This window comes from Pseudochaenichthys georgianus, chromosome 9 (genome assembly GCF_902827115.2).
Source record: "Pseudochaenichthys georgianus chromosome 9, fPseGeo1.2, whole genome shotgun sequence".
In the NCBI taxonomy this organism is placed as follows: domain Eukaryota; kingdom Metazoa; phylum Chordata; class Actinopteri; order Perciformes; family Channichthyidae; genus Pseudochaenichthys; species Pseudochaenichthys georgianus.
In genome coordinates, this window is record NC_047511.1 from 45,251,465 (window position 1) to 45,257,464 (window position 6,000).

Below are 6,000 nucleotides of genomic sequence, written 5' to 3' on the forward strand. Positions count from 1 at the left end.
GTAAACATCTGGTCATTCAATTCAAATGTTATCTTTGTACGAGAGCTGGAAGAACATGTCCGTCAGTCTTTCTGACTCGTTCTCCTCCTCTCTTTATGACAACGAGTGTCTGGTGGGTAAAGGCATCCTGATACTGTAGATTGGCACTGAGGTGCTGATTGGCTCAAACTCTTCTTCATCAGAGCGCCATATTTCAACCCCCCAATTGCTCTGCTTTTGTGTGGCTCATTCGGTGAGCCCTGTATGATCCCCCAGTGAAACGGAGGCTCATCTGCCTGCATTCCTTCTGCTATCTGCTTGAGAGCAGTGCAACTGCGTATTCCAAGTGGCGCATCCAGGGCTGAAGTCGAATAGTCCATTTAGCTTAGGAACCTTCCTAAAGGAGTGAAATGACCCGGAAGTCCCTCAGTGGCAGCCATGATAAGTGCCGTTCGAATTCTCTAGAATGATGAGAATGATAGAAAAGGAGGTTTCAAACTTCCTTTATAACCTCCTTTAGCTTAGGAACCACTGGACCTCCCTAACTGACAGGAGAAGCGAAAATGCTGCCCCACAATGCCTTGCAGCCGCAGCATTTGCCGTCACTCAACAGTCGGCCGTTCACGGAAACAACCGATTATGACCGAGAAATTATATCATGAAAGTTACGGTGCTTATTAAGCATTTTAAAACATAGGTGGTAAGTTGCCAAAGTGCTTTGTTTTGAACGTTCATCAGTATTATAATCAAAAAGAGAAATATGAACGTTAGTTTTCACTGAAATTATCAAATAAAGTCAATATTTCAGTCTTTACTGAGCTGTGTGGGGTTTGTTCAACTTTTAAAAGATGTTTGAATGGTAATATACACAGTGATAGATGTTAAGGACTAACGTTTATAATAAATACATCTGTATTGATTTTAAGATCTTTAGTTCATACAATCATACGTAGGCCTATTGGGATCATTTGTATTAATGTGGACCGGAGGGAGAGGGGGACGAGCAGAAGTTTCACTTTCCTTTTGTATTTCAATTCCAACTTTGGTCCTGAAGAATATGTTTCTCTGTTGTCCACGTTCATAAAGCAAAGCAGCAGCATCAGAGCACGGTGCAAAGTCTCTAGATGAGTTCACAGTAGTCCCTCGTTCTTATTAAACATCCATGTTGTAGTCCGCTGTATAGAAAACTGTGGTTTCCATGGTTTCCCCACAGCAGCAGACGCACACAATGACGTCCGCTGGCGCATCATAAACACGTCGGATAGTGAAAGTGCATTCGGATTCTCTAAAGTACCGCAGTCTCTTCTCCTAAGTCCTTTTGAATTCTCCTATCCACTATCCCTTAACCCCGTGACGTTTCACTCAGAGGTCAAGGAATAGACGATAGGGTTAGAATTTAGGAGCTGGTTTTTAAACTATCCGACTGCAGCCCAGGTCTCCCCCCGTGATGGGAGAGGTTAGGAAGACATCTGCTCCTCCAAGAAACAAGGAACCTTGTATGAAGCCTCTGAAGCCCTCGCTCGTCCTGCAGAGTTGTCTGCTTGAGCTCACCGAGCAGAAAGATGAAGAAGCATCCCATCTCCTCAGAAAGTTGAAGAGTAGAATCCTCTCATCTCGAACGACCTCGTGCCTCCTTGCCCGTGGCTGGGGGTGCCCTCTGCAGCCGGAGAGTGTGATCCTCTCTCTCTGACCCTTGGCCTTCAGAGCTGTCCTAGTTATTGGGTTAACACTTGATAGGGATGTTTTCCTGAGTGAAGACAACTCAAGGTAATGGATTAGCACATTATCATTTAATTACAAAAATAGGATAGGCCCCTCAGAATTATTTGGGAGCCTTCCTGACACATGCACATGCATAAATGTAAGGTTTGTGTTAGTCATTTAACATTCAAGAATCATATACTCATCAGTCCAAAGCAGAGACATGTTATTGTAATTTAAAGGTGAGCTAGTCCCTGTGGATATAACCCCTTCTCAATTATTCTAAATGTTATATTAATTCACCATTTACCGTTTGATAAAATATTAGTTTATCAGAAATATTTTTCTCTTCCATAAAACAGGTTTGAGTAATAAATGTTCCAATATAAAATCAATTACTCAATATAATTGACTCTTCCCTCCCTTTTCTTACATATGTCACATATGAAATAATAACTTAGGAGTCTATTTAAGCATGGTGTAGTTTATAATCCATTACTCGAGAAGACTCAGTATCACCTGTGTGCAGCTTACAAAAAAACAATTGTGAGAAACATATATTATGCAGGAAATGTATACATTTGTTGAAAAACAAAGCATATCTGATGCAGGAGGAAAAGCTTCATCCCCCTTAACATCTGAGTTATTACTGATGGCATAGCATGAATGGAATTGGGTGTCTGAGGGTGTCATTACTGAGAAATGTCAAACAAATTCCAAACCTTACATTTGAAAACAGGTTTGCATTCCTCCACTTAAAGTGACGTTATCATTGGAAAAATAAAAACTAATTGTGTTGATGTAGAATCTATCAATTGAATCGTTAGAGCAGAACAGAATGGTCGTATTGTAGCCTGAGTTTCGTGCAGCCTCTAGTTTTACCAGGTGGAAACATGTAGAACTAAGAGGCCCATGACATTAGGCCTATTTTAAAAATAGTAGGGGCTTTTAACAGCTTGCCAACCTACAGGCATCCTCTGCATAGCAGTATGAATAGCCTTAAAAAAACAACCCACTCTGCGGTAACGAGAGTCATGTATCTGAACCAAATGCCCAAAGTGAAGCCGTTAGTCTCATCTGACTGACCCAAGCGTTGGTGCTGGTGTGACAGGGAGGCTTCCAAGTGTTCAAAGCAGATGTCAAGCTTTCAGTTCTTGGCTCGGTGGGGGGGAGCAGACCCACGTGAGACGGTATCAACGGCTGTAATGTTCAGTTTGAGGAGCGTCATTCTCTCTGGGAGCAGGGAATGGTGTCCATTCTCGGACCAGACCATTAATGTCATGTAGAGCAGCCATAGCATCTCTGTGACTGCACTCAGCCAGACTGCAGCAGGGCAGAACTGGGTGACTCTTAGTGAAGCCGTCCAAGGCCATAGACAAAATGGAACCACGTACCAACAAAAGGGACACAAGGTCATCAATGTCTCTCTTTACATTTGGCCTAATTGCACAACAAATTAGTGGAAAAAAAATATGGAACACTAATCCATTATGTGAAATGTTGAGTTACTCTAAATAATTACCTATGTGTTGAAGTCAAATTAACATTAACATTAGAACTAAAGTCAGTAAAAATTGGACTTGCACGGATCAGAATCTAATCAATACACCATTTTCCCAGCTCTGTGATGAAAAGGATAACAAGATTAGGTACATCACGGGAGCGTTAAAACACCCAAACATGCACACATATCTTATTCTAGTAGAGATTAGAGAACAGGTCTAATGTTGTGAACAAAATGATCAAGTCAAAGTTATTTTATTTATTCTATTTTATGTACCACATTTAATTTAATAATTAATCTTGAATTACTAATAACTTTAAAGAAGGCAACAATTTACAATGTGGATAAGGTGAATACTTATCCTGTGTGTGTGTGTGTGTGTGTGTGTGTGTGTGTGTGTGTGTGTGTGTGTGTGTGTGTGTGTGTGTGTGTGTGTGTGTGTGTGTGTGTGTGTGTGTGTGTGTGTGTGTGTGTGTGCGCGCGCAGGGCCGGCCCTCGGCATAGGCAGTATAGGCGAATGCTAAGGGCGCATCAACCCATAGGGGGCGCAATTTCCCGATTTTGGATCAACAAAGTACATCTTCTTATCTTATACTAACAGAACTACGCCTATATTGCGTACAGCACCCATAAACTATGGCACACACCCCCCCCCCCCCCCCAAAATCAAGTTGAACTGCCCCAGTCCCAGTAAAACCCAAAGGGTTATGTGAAATTGTTCTTTTTTTGAAATAATGGTTTTAGTGTGCAATTATAGGTTTTAATTTTGTATTTGTATTCATTTAAAATAAATCAAACTCCCAAAAAACGTACACAGCTTCTGTGTGCTTTTATTAACATTGGAATTTTTAGAGAGGTCTCTCCTGAAAGACTGAGAGGCTCTGATAACCTCAGCTCAGTGAGGTAAAGGCACACCTTTATATGATCATTATAGTTATAAAAAAATAAGAGAACAGGTGAAAAACAGGTATAAAATACTGACAGTACAAAAAAGTTGTTATTAATAAACAAGAATACAGTTTGAAAGGAGAGTGATTTGTAAAATATCCATAAAGAAAAAGAAAATCTGCTTACAGTTCTGTTTCATATGGGTGTTGAGAGATGTATCCATAGATCTCCTAATGTTGCTCTCAAAGTGCACCAGATTGATGCTTTTAACTTCAATATTAAAAAAAAGTCTTCCCGGACCCCCCTAGAGGAGCCCCCCCCCCACTTAAATCATGTTCAAATGGATAGGAAACTAAATACAGTTTCACACATCTTGTGTCAATATCTTTGTTTTTGTGGTCATGCCACAACCATGCACGTGCGAATCATAGTGAGTGTCTGCATTTGGGGGGGGGGGCGCCAGCTAAAATCTTGCCTAGGGCGGCAAATTGGTCAGGGCCGGCCCTGTGTGTGTGTGTGTGTGTGTGTGTGTGTGTGTGTGTGTGTGTGTGTGTGTGTGTGTGTGTGTGTGTGTGTGTGTGTGTGTGTGTGTGTGTGTGTGTGTGTGTGTGTGTGTGTGTGTGTGTGTGTGTGTGTGTGTGTGTGTGTGTGTGTGTGTGTGTGTCACACACCTTGGGCTTGTCTGCCCAAGGTTTAAAACATTTGGGGACAGCAGTGAGAATGTTATGAGAACCAATATGTTGCTTAGACTAAACTCGAAGGAAGCTAGACTGGAACATTTTTAAATAAATCAAAACACTTGCACATTAATTAAATACATTTGACATTTAGCTCGAGCTGGGTTCAATACTTTTCTTTATGGTATTTAAAATTGGGCTCGAGTAGAACCCCTGGATTTGGCTTGCAACACAAAGTGATACTGATCTCTGTAGGACTTGGAAGTGTCATGATTCAAAGTGTGGGCCTGTGAAAGAGAGGCCCTTGGAAAACAACATCTATTTTTTAACTGTAATTACTTATTTCAAAGAGATTGCAACATTATACTTTTTAAAGAATTGCTCAATTAATTTAACACATTTTATTATGCACACAATAAAAACTTCAACAAATATATTGATCCTGGCTTAACCAGCGACCTTCACTCTGTTGTTCATAAGCTCGGTTTCAGAAAACTTGTCAGTAGTTTAACAACTATTTTAATTTTTAGTAATGTCTATGGAGACCAATTGGTTGATGCGAGAAATAATTTGAAGCAGTTTAATAAAGAATGTTAAACTATTTTTAAAACTGTAATTGAACTTCAACTTATATCAATTATCTGATTCCAGTGGCCAGTTGGAACAGACAATCAACACAGTTTCCATTTTGCAGCAACAGCGCAAAAGGTTTCAACAACAATTAGTATCATGTCTGAGTCTAGTTCTGTCTTGCTTTGTTTCGGAATGTGTTCAATACATAGCGTTTCTTATTCATTATTGCCATACAATACATAGATTAACAATAATTAAACAAATAATACAACATTGACCTAATTGAGCAGACAGATTTTGCAACCCTGATCTCCTCAGGCAGGTCTTTACAACCAGCAGTGATGCCTCTGAGGGTCTCGGGGCGCAGGACGGGGCATAGGGTTTATACAAGGTCACAAACATATCTTAACATAACAGCAATACAATTTAAAATGTATTCTTAAAGCAATATCATCTTATTTTCCTCTGCACACTCAGATGCAGGACATAAAAACACTCTTTTGCTATTTATTTTCATTTTGCAGCACATTCATACTACCAGAATGTAGCTTTACATCTTTATATTATTTATTTTTCTCAAGTCATTTACTTTTGGTGAGATAACTAAAGTTTAGTTCATTTTACCCTGGCTATGGACTGATTCATTATTAGTTGTTACAAAACATACACAAGACGGTG